Consider the following 15,281-nt stretch of genomic DNA (forward strand, 5'->3'; position numbering starts at 1 on the left):
TCGTAAGGTGTCCCTGCAGGGGCCGAGCAGCTGAGCAGTAGAGGCTTTTCATGGCAGCTCCTATGCAGTCCTGAATGGCTGGATGCATGGCACACCCGCCCTCAGCAGGGCATTCGAGACTCATGATACACGTAAAAAGAAATCAGTTTTTGTTCTCTACATTATAACCTCGAGTTCTCATAAACGTGAAAGTGAACAAAAAAGAAAATCCCAAAAGATCTCACCATGTACACACAGAAGAGGTTTACTTGTGATACAAGCATCAACAACAAATACAAGACAGCGTATCTGCCTAAAGGCCAACTTTTTCTGATTAGTAAATAAGATGTCTTTAAAGAGAAATAGTCTAAAGAGGTAAAAGTGCACTTTCTCTCTACATTGAAGGATACTAATGCAACCGTACTGAAGCCAACTGACTCTGAATTAATACCCAGGCAAAAAAGGCAAAAACCAAACATGACATAAAGGAGAGATGAAACTTGGCATTAAATTCATGGACTTAGCAGTTCTCTCCCCCCACTTTCCACACCAAAAATATTTTTCCATATATCTTCCACTTGCTGAGTTTTACTCTGACAGTCAGGTGTTATAGAAAAGTGACATTTGCAGGCTTTGAGTTAGCTGGATGGGAATAAAAAAAATCAAATGATTCTATTCACATTAAAGGACTGAAACCAACGAAACTAACTCAACAAAATTTGATATAGTCATGCTTTGTTCCTTCTGAAAATATTCTGAGTAAGGTATTACTTTTGCACCACTGTGGTTTAGAAGAAACACTAAAGTTTAAGAGAAGTTATCTTAATCAGTGCTATCTTGGGCATCTGGGCTACCTGGAGAGGGCATGATGTCGTTACATTCTACCTTGAAGAAAGGTGGCTCAGTGGAAATGGCATTCTGCACTCTGCGTTGAAAACTACTTGGCAATCAGCTGTTGTCAGGCTCAGAATACTTGCAGAGCACCAAGAGAAGAAAGAAAAAAATGCAGAGGTTAAAAGCTCAGTATTTTGTTTCAGAGTTTTTAGTTAGAGTATTAGAAAATAAAAGCAAACTAATATGATAGATCCCAATACCCAAAACATATATTTAAATCATGCAGAAAGTACTGGAGTCGGTATCCATAAACAGTCACATCCTGCAACTCCTTTCCCCTAGAATTATATGGCAGTTTCACATTTTAACCTTTAGAAACAATGGTTTTGAAATCATATCCATCAGACTAAACAGGCAGATTCATGAATGTCCTTAACAGACCATTCCCAGTCACGCTTGCAAGATCAAAACCCAATTTGGTTTTTACACATTGGTCTCTAAATAAAAATTTAGTCTCAAAATAATATACTGTTTGTTTTTCCTACTGCAGTGCTTTATACTTCGAAAGAATGATTTTCGTGGCACAAATACTTAAGATAAGCTTCTTCATAACAACTTATGCTACAGAACACTTACGCAAAGTATTTTGAATCTTTTGAGACACAGAGGTAGTATCTAAATTCTCCTTAAGTGGCCACACTGTACACAGCCTCAAGATTATCCTCTGTGTCAGCGGAGAAGCACAGTGAAGAAGGTAATCAAACACAAAAAGTATAAGCCCTGAGAAGTTTAGTTAAGTGTTGAAGTAATGAACTGTAAGGAAGATAACAGCAATTCAAGGGAATCATTAATTACAGTGATAATTATTATATGAACTATCTTGAGATCATTTGTTTTTTAAAACTGTTTAGCTTTTTGCTAATAGTACGCAACAAAAATAGTATTTCAGAGAAATTTCAGAAATGCTGTTCACTGAATATAACTATTTCAGAAACGTTTCAGCTTTTTCCTTCATCTTTCTTATTTTTCTATTCTTTAATCTTAGAAAGTTGATACTACTGTAAGTTGCACTGCATTGTAAGGTATTCACAACCTACTCATAAGAGATGAATGCATGATGCCAGATTTCCCCTTCCACAGGGAGGCAAAACTGTACGTTTTATTGCAAAACCAAACATGAAGACATACCGCATGACAGCATTATCTAGAGCACAATACAATATACTCAGTTTATTTTCTTAGCAGCTTTTGAAGGAACTCAGGTTAGGCCTTTAATCTAAATAAATTCTCCTCCTTACACTGGCTCAATAGCACTGATTGCAGATTTGTACAAATTAACTGAAACATAAATACCTACATAAGAATAACTTATTTTTATTGTCTTTTTTTGTGTTTAAAAATAAATCAATATCACCGAGCTTAGGATTTTAAATGTCCAAAGAGTATATTCCCGCTCTTAACAAAAGTTTGCAATTTGTCTCCTCAGCCACTAACCAAGAGAAGCAACTCCCTTATAAATTTATGAAAAAGGGAATTACATTGTGTGTAATTCCAATCTTCTCAGTCACAGTTGCTTTTTTCCTCTAGCAGTAGGAATACTCAGAGGTGAAATAGGGAAAGGACCCATGGAGACCACCAACAAGTCTGAAATCCTGTTAAAACTCTAACAATACCAAAACTAACAGACCCTGACAGAATAAGCTCATAAACAGAAAAGACGAGGGACTAAGCGGTGGGGCATTGCAGCTCCCTTTGCACACAGGATGCCCTGTGCTCTCTGATGACTGACAGAAGAAGTATGCATTTTCAAGATGCTTCAGCTGGTAAAGCAGGAAGGATTTAATATCTTGCAACTTAAAATTCCTTACGTTTAGACTTAATTCTCAAGAAATGCAAAACAAGACAGAGGTTGATACTTTGCTTTTTCCTCTGCCATAAAAAAAAAAAGAAAGAAAAAAGGCAACAACACAAAGAGAAAACACCACCAAAACCAAAAAACACCCACCCAGAGGAAAATAACGGGCTTTTTTTCCCCATCATTTAAGTTCACTCACGCTGTACCAATATAACACACAGCTTCAGTGTTGTTTCTTTATAGTAAGTTTCTCCCCCTTACATTAAGGTGCAGAATTGTAGCGCCCAGTCAGATATGATGTGGTGGATCCTTTATAGACAGGCTCTTAGAAGGGAGGGAGAAAAAAATTGATAAAGTCCTCTCTCAGGAATGTAGATTTTATTGTTTTTTTTTTTTTTTCCTACAGGTAACAAGGAAAGGAGGACAGATGAAAGTGAGTGCCAGCTTTGCCCAGCTGGTGGAGGTAGCTTGTCTCTACCAAAATTGGCAAAGGATACCCAAAGTACACAAACAACACAGATGCAGTTTATTTTGTGTGGTGCCTTAGACACCTGGCTGAGCAGAGCCCATTCCCAACAATCTGTTTGGGGGACTAACTTCTCCCCGTCTCTGCATTGTGCATTTTAAGCAACAATTCTTAGCTCACAAAAAACTCTCCAAATAAAACAAGTCTCTGAACAAGTGTCCTGTATCTCAGCAAACCAGCCCAAGCCCCCCTGTCCCCCTAAAGCCATCTGTTTAAGTGGCCAGCAGTGGACTCAGGACCGCTGCAGAACTGTTCCCACCTGTCCTCTGCACAGCAGCTGTACTGCGGCCTAACAGGGGCACTCCGTGAGCTCTTCCTTCTTGTTGCTGCCACAGGCAAAAGTGAAATAAAAAAGGATTCCATTCCCAAAGGAAATTTGTACAAACTTCAGGGAACAAGCAGAGCAGAAAGGATTGGCTCTAGAGCAGCTGTCTCTCAAGGCCCCAGTCTGTAACCACTACATGTTCTACACAGCACAACAGGTTCAGGTTGTCCTGGACAATGCCTCACTTAACAGATCCCTGACACAGAAGGGATGGAAAGTTACCTGGAGGGAAAAAGTAGTCTGCTGAGACAATGGCAACATGGGGAGTTTCCTACAGAAGTCATTCTGGGCAAGGATCAAAGGTTCACCTAGCCCAGTATTCTTGGAGTACTGCTGAGACACAGCAAAAAAATATATAATAAAAAATTAGAGGAATGGAGTATGTGAATCTTCCCTTGGCATATCTTCCTATCTTCTGGCAGCCTATAACTGGAAATCTCCTCATCTACAGTTACATCATATCACGATTAACAGCTATCAACAGTTTTTCTGTCCACGAAATGATCTGAACTCTGTTTCAACTTGCCTGTACTTTTGCCTCCTAAAAGGCACTACACTAATGTTACTTTTCAGCTATTGCTTAAAAAAGGTAACTAAACCTGCATGAATGGACTGTTTGACAGTATAATTCTTAATGGAAAGAGTTCAGACCTGGAAAATAGTCTTCCAGTTAGAACTAGTAGAACAATTCTGTATTGAAAAATATATTTTTGGGGGGTTGGACTAGATGATCTTCAGAGGTCCCTTCCAACCTTGGCCACTCTGTGATACTTACAATTTCTATTTTACATATAATTTCTATGTAAATTTCGTATTTACAGGTCTCTATTTAAAGGGATAGCACTTTCATCTGGTGCTTTGTGAATCAGTAGTATTCAGGGCTGGGCTAAATTAATTTTTGGTTTGCTATTAAAATAAAACAAAAACAAAACAACAACAAGCCCAGAAACAAATATAACAAAACCAAACCAATAAAAAGACTTGCAAGTTTGAATTTAGATTGAGACCATTCTTCTGCTAACAATTGAATCTACCCAGTCTCTAGAAATTGAGTTTAAGATCAAGCCTACAAATCTTTCCACATCTGGAGAAAAATGTTTGTAGGCAGGCTGAGCAACCATTAGTCGAGGGAGAGGTATCAGTGAAACGCTTTTCCATCTGTGTTCACCATTATGCAAACTTCCCTAAGCAAACTTCATCAGTTGCTTACATGGCAGTGAAACATTTAACGAGCATTTACGTCATGCTGAATGCAGCTCAGTGATTGAGGAGACACCAAGCACCGCTGCAACTAACTAGTGCTTCAGGGACCACCCAGAAACACACTCTGATCAACCTGTGATACCCAGGTTACAGTGGAGAAATGGCTTGCAAGCAGAGAAAAGCAAAACAGCGGGAGTTTACACAGGAAAAGGCAAGAATTGTCAACAGGAGCAGATGAACTGGTCTTGGGACAAAACCTGGGACAATTATCCTTTTAGATCTTCTGTATTCACGTGCAGCTGTGGTACTGCTGTGATATCATACTCTCATGTATAAATAATATAATGAGGCAGTCACCCAATACCTTTGAGTTTTTTTTCCCCCATCCATGATACAAAACCATAAATCATTTTATTTTGCTGACACATATCTCATAGAATCATTTCTGGATCAGAGAAGGGCCATGCTGCTGGGAGGGAGTAAACATCACCAGCCACCTGGCTCTTCACCTACTCCTGGCTGCTGGCAGTTCCAAGAGACCTATTACCTCGCTACATAACTAACGCTGCTTCAGATTTCACCTGCTAGGTTCTGGCTTGTTTCTCACCCATCGTAGGGTCTTTGAAGCCAACACAGCTGTCCTCCCTTGCAAGAGGCAGGGAAAGTAAAGCAACAACAACAAAAAAACTATGCCTAAATTCAGGTGTTTCTGACAAGAGCTCTGGACGCGAGCATAAGGACTGTTGCTATGAATGGGTGTGGATAATCACTCTTCCTTGCTGCCAGTTTTTGTATCCGTGCACGTTAATTTCCTGAAAAAGGTGGCAGATTTCATAGAGGAGCCCACCCAGTTGCAACAGAATCCTACTTCTGCTAGAGTAAGGGGTTATTCATATTCACCCTTAAACAAGACCACTGTAATTATTTTATGGTTGATCATATTCATATTTATTTGCACAACACAGCCATGCAATAATAAAATGGCATTAGTTACAAGCCTCCCTGCCAATATCTGTGCTGGTCCTAGTGCCGTTTTCAGCAGGCAGAAGAGGGGAGCCTCTGGGAAGCTGCCAGCCATAATGTCGGCCTGCACATTAAGCAAACAGTTTGTTTCCTCCACAGGAGACAGATCAATACTCAAGAAACAAAAACAAAACCAAGAAAAGCTAAAAGCTTAGTCATGTAAATCAGGGTGGAGGAAAAACGAAAGGAAACTCCTCATTGGCATTCTACAACTTCTGCAGACCCCCATGGCCCATTAGCTAATTTCTATTAAAACACACAGCTCTAGAATAATAAATGCCAGTGGCACATTTCTAAAGGTTTGTGGCAACTGAAGTAAACATGTCCCTGTTCCCAGGACACCAAGAGACACAAAATTAACCAGAGGTTAACTGGGTCATTAGCTGGAGCACAATATAGGTCACTGCAGATTTAATTTAGTTTGTGTTCAGCTAAAGGATCAAATACAGCAACCAGTTCTCACAGCGGGAAAACAAGTAACTTATCAGCACATTAACGTATCTTGGATACCAAAGCACAAAGTCTGTCCTTATGATTCATACCACTTTTAATGAATTTCACATTATTTTGATGAAACAAAGTACAGTGTATACACACAATTTAAATAGTTCTAGATGCAAGTGTGAAACACACACAATTACAGAATATTTATCATTGTATGCAGTCTTTTTTTTTTTTTTTAGCATTGGAAAATACTTAAGCAAGCTTTCCCTCCCAGAAGAGGGCTGGCAAGGAAGTAATTAATACACAAGTCTAATAAAAAAATATATAATATGGGTTAAGGAAAAAAAAAACAAAGAACAAAACATTAGGTTTTACTAAGAGTTTGATCAGGACCTAAATAACATGCATGCAAGTATTTTGTTTCAATACAGTCTTCTAGGGACAAACTACCTCAATAGCTGTAACAGGGAACCCGATACAGGGCCCAAACTTTGCAACAATGAACCATGTTAAATAGATTAAACATTTATGACTGGTTTTTATCCCATAGCCTTGGTTTGCATCATTTTAGGCAAGTATGAACTAAAGGAGAGGGTTCAGAAAGCTTGTCTGCATGAATTTTCAAGCTAACTGTAGCTACATCGGGTCTAATTAAGAGATTTCTAACTTCAGCTGCTCCAAGCACTAGAAGTGGCAGAATTTCCATGACTGCTGTCATGTTTGCAGCTAGCCTCCTGTTATTAATAACACTTGTGCCTCTTCTGTTGCTATGTAAGAAAAACACCAACAAAAAAGTAGCTGCGAATAAGACGTGCTATTCAGTACACAAACAGAACTAGCTCAATGACGGGATGTGTGGATCAAAATTTTAAGTCTAACATGTGGCACTAGTGAACTTGGAGGTAGAAATGAAATAATTACCGTCCTTCAAAAAGGCCTTGTTAATCTGAAGTACAACCTTTTCAATGAAGGTAACAAGCAGTATAAGGATCCAACACATACAAACACATACTGGGTCTAAAATACAGAGTGAAAAAATAAGACAAAGTCAAGTAAGTTCCAGATTTGAGAACAAGTGCAGTATTTTGATGCAGGCCAGTGACTGCAGCAGCCAGCAAATAATTTAAAGTACAATCAGGAAATCACAAGGCAAGCATTTCTTTCCCAAGAATCATTCTGAGAATTAAACAACTCTGCTTAAATACTGTAGCTTCATCTAAATTGGATTTTTATATCTGCATATGATTAATCAATACTTGAATTACAGAACAAGAAAGCACAGTTCTGTTTTTTTTTTTTTTTTTTGTACATAAACACAAGATCATCTCTTGCTCAGGATGCAATTCTGAGGAAAAAACATTGAAATGGGGAAGGGAGAATCCTCTGTCACCTTTAGCATTGAGGTTTCAATCATCTTCTATTCAGCAGCCATAGGAATGATTTCTGCACACCCCAAGCAAGCACTGGAACAAATTTACTAGGTGGTCTGGTCCTTCCATCTCCTTGTAGCTCTCTGAGCAGCCACTTCCACTTACTCCAGCTACATTTTCTGCTTTAGCTGAAGATATTCTCCCAGCTCCCTTTCAGCTGAATATCCCAGGCAGCACCTTTTCTACACCAACAAGATTTTATTTCCTGGAAATTCACTACTGGTTCCCCCTATGTAAGAATCCCACAAATCAAACACTTAACCTACTCAAAACACATTGATCTCTAGTGTTAGAAAACCTTGAGGTCAGAGCAGAGTCTCAGAGGTAAGCAAGCACTGCAAGTCAGAATCTGGAATGGGAACACTGAGAACAGTGCAGGCAGCAAAGACCAAAAGCTTCAAACTTTGCTCTTTGTTCAAAAAAAAAAAGTTCTCCCTTTAACACCCTTATAAAGGGATTTTAAAACACCTCTAGTTTTACCTCCAAATGTAATTCTGTTTTGCAATAGCTCTGTGGCCCCGACTACACCACCGGGGTTTATGACATCCTCTCTACTCCACATTCACCACAACACCAGTGGTATTACCATTCTCTAACATTCACATTCTGCAGTGAGCAAGTCTCAACTTGATTCTTTGTATTTCTCAGTTAATTCCTTCTATTAGTCCACAAAATGCAAGCCTCTGCCTGAAAATTAACAAAGCATCTCAACAAATTCTTAGTACAATTAGTCGCAACAACTCACTAACGCAGCTTAGCACCATGCAAAATTTGGCCATATTACTGTTTTTGAATTTGAACATGTTTTCTTTCTAATTAGTTCCAACAGGCCATAAGTAGAGCTCCTTAGACCACATGACAGGTTTTTTTTTTTTTTGAATAGACAAACAGAAAAACACAGCAACAAACTTGTAAATATTGACAGAAAGGCTGAAACAGGAAAAAAGTTGAACCAGAATCTAACTGAACCTAGAGCCAGCTTACTAAATGAAGTCCAACTGGCCATGCATAACTTAATGAAACAAAATAGTTCGTATTTCTCTTGAACTCATTATCAAACCAGAAGATCAGAATTAGAGGAAAGCATCTGAACCATTTCTTGGGAGCTTTGTAGGCATTTTGCAGACTTTGGCATTGCTTTTCCTATACATTTGTTCTTTACAATCACCTTGCTAAATTCCGGGAACATTATTGCTATAATGCACTGAACTGTAAGATGTTCTACTAAAGCTTCCTAAAATCTGAGCATTTTTTTTTTCCTCCTTCTAAGGTTGGTATTACTTATGATAAACCTAGATAAATACTTCATGGTCTGAGTGCATGAGCATTAGCTGATGTAAAGTGGCTCTTACAGGTAGGATAATGCTAAAATCAACTACTCTGTAACTCACCTCTATCTTTAAATGTTATTTGTCCATCTGTGTCCCAGTATTTAAGCTTTCATAAATAAAAACAGAATGATTTGATCTTTATCTAAACCATGCCTAAGAAACACAAGTGTAATTAATGATTTTGTTATTTCTTTCTGCCATGGTAATATTAAAATAGGCTTAGATGCATATTTTCAGTGACAACACTTAAATCCTCAGATTAAAGATTAATAATGTATCACACATGCATGATTCATGAGACACACAAATGGCAGGTTCTATTTAAAGCCTTGTATGGCCATGAATAGAACACCACTATGTATACAATGGAACGCAAAAAGCAAAGTGCAACTTGCTAGAGGAAAAAAACAGTCCTGCCTACTAAGAGTCAAAGAATCCTTACCATATGTCAACTTGAACAAGATTATCTTCATAACATACAAAACACATTTGTAGGTCATTAGAAGACAAGCAATTTTAATTGCTGCTTCTTCTGAAGTATGAAATTTACATGGGACTCAAAATACAGTTTTAAATTAACAAATTTATTATTTTTATTTTAACTACTAGAGAAATAAGATTCTTCCCTCATTGGAAATATTATCTTTGAAGAATTTCCTCTCCTTCTCAGGTACTTTGTTTTAAAAAATCTTATTCTAGTCACAGTGACGCAACTATCTTGAAGCTAGTTCCCTGCTCTTCATCTCTCAGTGCCCCAGACTCAATGGAGGGCTAAGAACTAGGAACTACTACCCAGAAAAAACCTTTGGGAGTCACTGTGAAAATCACAGTCCAAACAAATGCTTACAAAGAAGAGACAATATAGAACTTTTTATTATTATTATTTTTTAATTTCAGCAAGAGATAATATAATGGAACAAGTACACTTAGGCTATTTCCTTTGCAAGATGATACAACACTGAAGATACATTTAACCGAGAGAAGCCTGAAAGTCACTTTTCCCAAGGCTACTGTAAGAGAACATGAAATAACTCCTGCCAAGATGCAGCACTAGCAACAGAATTGGTTATCAAATGTTCAAAGGAAGTTACTTCCTCAGCCACTGCTCTTTCCCTCTGTATCAGCCAAACACAGAAGGTGACAACAACAACCAACTTGAACACTGATTTGCAATGTCACAGGCTATTCTAGGTTATAACCTTTCTAGAGGTAGCCACAGTTCACTCCACAATAAAGTAAATTAAGTCTAATTTGTAGAGGACAATATTTTTGCCTTTTTTTCTTTTCCCTCTACACACAGATGATGATTCATTTCCTCTGATTGATTCCTCTACTGGAAACATTTCTTCAGCTTGTCAGAATAGTGAAGTGCTGTGTTACACAATACAATTTTCTGGGAAGCTGACATATGCTCAAACATTTCATTATGATTGACTAGGACTTAACAAGCTTAGCTTGTGTTGTGCAAAAATAAACCCAAACTAACCAGACCTTTTTCTCCTCATGTACAAGGAAGGGATAGGGAGTAAGAGTAATAAAGTGTTTTAATATCGGCATATTGTGGCTGATTAAGTGTTTTTAAATCCTCTTTAAGTTCCACAAACTGTGGTAGATAATTCTATGTCATCAGCAAAATAAACAAAAATAAAGTGATTAATAAGCAAATGAACTAAGAGTCACCAAACCAAACACAGAGCCCATATTACAATAGGCTTGTAATCAACTTCTGGAGTATATTTGAAGAGAAACCAGACAATTTCTCCTCCCCCCCCCCTTCTTCAAAAGCATTAATAGGAAAGTCACTTAAGAGCACACCACAGAACTTCTTCATTCCTTAAGATTTGTGATGTGTCTGCTAGAGACCAGTGTCAACAGGAAACTTTAATTTACGTGGCTGACAAAAACACATCTCTAAAGACAATCAGCAAGGCAGGAAATTCAGACCTTGGTTTAGATTTGTTTTAACTCAACCTCACTTTCCAATAGTTTCAAATCTGTCAGATACAGAAAACAAATCACCTTCGCAGTTTGCTAGACTGAACCTCAGCCGTAGCTTGTTGTTCTTGAAGGTTTCAGTCAGTTTCTATTGCACACCACGTATCAAGAATAAAAAGCACGCATCTCTTTTTACAGAAGACAAAGACCAATGTGTTACTGCCCATCACTGACCAGACCTGGAGGGATTTCCTCAAGAAACTGTCCCATCCACCCAGCTCTGCCAGGCACTCCCAGCTATGCCGAGCCATTCCAACCCCTGTCTGGGTTACCTAGGCCTTAAGTCTCCAACACAGACTTCAAACTTCCCCCCAAAAATCTCTTCCAGATTTACAAATAAGAATTTCTTCTAACTATCTCCCCTTAATCCCTATTGAAATTTAAAGCCATTATTTCTTGTCCTGTTTCCAATGATTGAGGAAAACCGATTATCCCCTTCCTCTTTACAGTAAGATTTGATTTATTTGAAAACTCACGTCTACCCTCAGTCTTGTCCTTCCTAGACTAAAAAACAGATTTTAGCCTTTCCTCATGGGCCACATTTTCCAAAGTGTTTGACCATTCTTGTTACTTAAACCACGTATGCAGAAAGGGCCCCTCGTGGCAAGAAAAGGGAGGAAAGATATTCTGCTATCTCTGCTTTCAGCATTTCAGCAGCTATTGTTATCTCAAAGCTCCTAAAGAAATTAGAACAGATGATCTTCATATTGGCAGCATAACTAATTTTAATGCAACACTTCTGAAACTGTTTTACTCACATCATTGATGACATCATCTCGACTTAATTCACTTAAAAGTCACATTCTTCTGGCAATCAGTATTTCTGGTTTGATTTCATTGCTCCTTTACAAAACAAAGCCTAATCTGAAATACTTTCGGTGTGAAATAATGTACTTAAAGTCATTTATTTCAGTAGAAAAATCTTAAGTATCAGTTAAATATATGTCATGCACTATAAACATCCAACTGCACCCCCTTACTGTGCTTTTGCTCATACTGCAGAATAGTCTGAAAGCACACAAACTGAACACTTTTTGGAAAAATAAACTGAACATGCAGCTTACAGACCCATTAAAAACCTCTACAAATGTTAATTCGAATTCAGCTGAAGGGAAACACATAGCATGGGTGTCAGGAGCTCTGCGCCAACAAGCTTGCTCTACAGGGTTGCTTACACAGTCCTATTTATTAGCCTCTAACTACATGCTAGCTGATGAAGGATAAAAAAAGGCTTAGCATATGCTAATATGTAAATCAAGAGCTCAAAATTAGTGTTAATAATTTGATACAAAGTTCCCTTGACACTTAGGCACAGTCTCCATTAAATTTCTTTACACATGGAATTAAAGCAAGGGAGTAACCTAACTTATCTACCCTACCGTAACAGTCACAGAAAATACTGGAAGCTTTGCAAGTTTCAGCTTTGCTATCTTTTCTCTCTGGATTCTCTAAATAGCTTTAAATCTTTAACGTGCACATGCTCTCACACACACCTCTTTCAGAAATTAACGTTATGAATTGACTGCAAAACCTTGGTTTTCACTTTCTGCAAGCAATACTTTAAATAAAGCTTACTTTCTGCTTTGAGAAGTCATTCAAGAGTTTTTGCCTCAGCTTTGCTTCTGCTTGACTGCTCATTCATAGTTCCAAAAGTTACTACAGTGTAAAGGCAATTATACACACACAAAAAAAATCGTATTCTGTTTTGTTACAGCAGTAGAACATACAGCGTTATTAAAAAATAAAAGTGTCTGTGAAGTTTTGAAGATAACCAATAAACTTAGAAAATAAAATTAAAAAAATATTACTTTGGTAAACCAATAGGTTGGAGAGGAAAAAAATAAGAGAGATACTAATCTAATAGTAACTTAATTCTGAAATTCTATTTGGACACCTAATTTGTTCAATTTGTAGAGCGCTCCACTGCCTGTGAAATCAATACAACTTCACTGATATTTCAACCGCTGCATTAGATCTACGCTGGAGACTTTCGTATGCAAGGGAACTCTCATTTCTTGCCTTAGAGCAAAACAGGAATGGCAGGGGCCTAGAAATAGCCAAGTATCTGGCCTAGAGGTAATTATTTTAGAAATATGTGAATAATAGAAAATCCAAGAATCCAACAACTGTCATTCTTAATTCAGTCAACTTCTGCTGCTGGCCCTGAACCCACCCAAACAAATCCAAGTAAAAGTATCAGTGACAGGAAGGGGAAGAAAAAGCCCCACTGTTCATCTCGAGGCTTGAAACAGTCAGTGCTCAGAAATGAGTGTGCCTTACAGCACAGTCGAAACAAAGACTTTAGACAACGAAAACCTACTCTACAACTCTAGAAGTTTCACATCCTAGTTCCTAACTGTATTTATATTGATACCTAATGGGCAGAAATCAGCCCGTCAGTGAATCAGACAGCTGGCTGTCCAGGTGTATTACCATCTGCTCACGCATGAAACTGAGAAAACTGGCAGCAGGTCAGATTCTTGCGAAGGAATACACTTCACCAAATATGATCCAGAGGTATTCACTTTCTTTGCCTTTGTTAGAGTTGGTTTCAGCTGCAAAAACACGGGGTTTACCAAGCGAACAATTCTAAACCACCTGATATTTGACTGTAACAAGAACCAAGAACATCTTGCAAAGAGGGTGCTCACGCTTGTCCTTCAGGTGCTTGTGTATTTAATCTCCATTTCATCATACGTACATCATACAGTCTTCTCTGCTGTAAGATTTGTACCTGGCTGAACTGGAATCTTCCTAGCAACAATTCTGTACTCATAAAAGCAAAAGGCTGAAAGTCACCAGAGCCTTTAGGCACATATTTAGTTTTCTTGTTAACTAAGGGCTTTAGGATTTTCTGCATTGAAGCATTTATTTTATTAGTGTTAAGAACCAGATATTTTAGTCCCTGAAAGATTATACCACACTGAAAGATGACTGATTTTACGGCAGTCTCCACAGAGACAATCTTTCTGGGATATATGATGCACATACACATAGGTTTTGGGTGGTCCTGTGTGGAGCCAGGTGTTGGACTCAGTGATTCTTGTGGGTCCCTTCCAACTCAGGATATTCTATGCTTCTGCTCTTGCAGAAACCATTTTTGGCATGACCTTAACAACTTTATACTGATGAAGTCCAGTTTGAAAACCTGAGCAACAATGTCAGTGTAGTGGCAGGTGCTGCTCTCACACACATCAGTCACAGGCACACAATCCATCCCCCTCCCGCCACGGAATTAGAACACAACAGGGGAAGAAACTTGTGAACAAGTGCAGCACTAAAACAGAACTTCTGAGAATGCCCTATGTATAGATAGGAAAGGAGGTATAATTTCACATGCAAAACTGGTGTGCTCTCTTACATTTCTTGCTTTTTAAACCCTTACATTTTTTCTGTAACTCAGGATCTCTAGCATCCCCTATCAGAATTCAACCAAGGGCAGGGGAAGAAAGAAGACTTACAATTCCTCTACCTAGAAAGATATTTAATATTATTTCATTTCCACGATATCCTGTAAGTTCCCCCCCCCCCCCCCCCCCCTCAAAGCCACAACTCAGTTTGGTGTGAACAGACACTACGTATAGCAAGCCACACACATTCAAAACCTAGTTCTAAGCAGGATGAGAAGCAAAAAGTACTTCCAGAAGTATTTTGTTAAATTAGCAGAAATGCCTTGTATTTCAACATTATTTTATTAGCTAGCGACGAACACCTTCTTTTCAGTCCTGAACCAGTTTGCAAAGGTGCTTTCAAAACCTACATAAACATGCTTCTCAGAGTGGGACTCAACCCAGACTTTTCACTCAGCCTCTCAGAGAAATCTGCATAGGGCATTCCCATTTGGTACCATCTGACAGGATGAATGCAAGCCTATCCAGCAACACTGACTGTTCAATAGAGCTCAGAATAGCAGGCATTATAATTTTTGCCATCTCTTAAGGAAGACAGAAAAGATGAACTATAAAATAATACCTACAGGCTACAAAGGGCAGAAAATGGAAACAAAAATGCTCAGATGGGCTCCTATCATAAGTCGAGCCTCTACAATACACTTTTAGAATTCCTTCTTGTGTTAGTAGCAATGCTAATTAAGCATCAAAAAAGTATGCCTATAAAATAACTTGTGTCTTTATTCTTCAAAACTATTTCAAATAAAAGGAGGTCAAAGTATTTGCAGAAGGCGCACAGATGTCCCACAATGGCTTGATACTCAGTATTCATAACCTGCAGGATGGCACAAAATCCTCATTTCAGAGATAAAGGAAGTATTGCCATCACAGAGGAGAGAGAAAGCCATAGTCTCTCAAACCCAAACATCTCACCAGTGATCTGTGTA

The 15,281-nt window shown here is 38.3% G+C and overlaps 1 protein-coding gene across 9 annotated transcripts in view; it reads right to left on the reverse strand.

Annotated features, from left to right (window-relative positions):
* SULF2 (sulfatase 2) overlaps positions 1-15,281 on the reverse strand; it is a 158,684-nt gene that overhangs the window by 130,074 nt on the left and 13,329 nt on the right. The window contains exon 4 of one of the 9 annotated variants that reach the window (XM_040575816.1): positions 865-951. The exons of the other annotated variants lie outside the window; for them this stretch is intronic. The gene's annotated coding sequence lies outside the window, so the exon portion shown is untranslated. The remainder of the gene's footprint in view (positions 1-864; positions 952-15,281) is intronic. 9 annotated transcript variants of the gene reach the window in all.

Source organism: Cygnus olor, chromosome 16, assembly GCF_009769625.2.
Source record: "Cygnus olor isolate bCygOlo1 chromosome 16, bCygOlo1.pri.v2, whole genome shotgun sequence".
In the NCBI taxonomy this organism is placed as follows: domain Eukaryota; kingdom Metazoa; phylum Chordata; class Aves; order Anseriformes; family Anatidae; genus Cygnus; species Cygnus olor.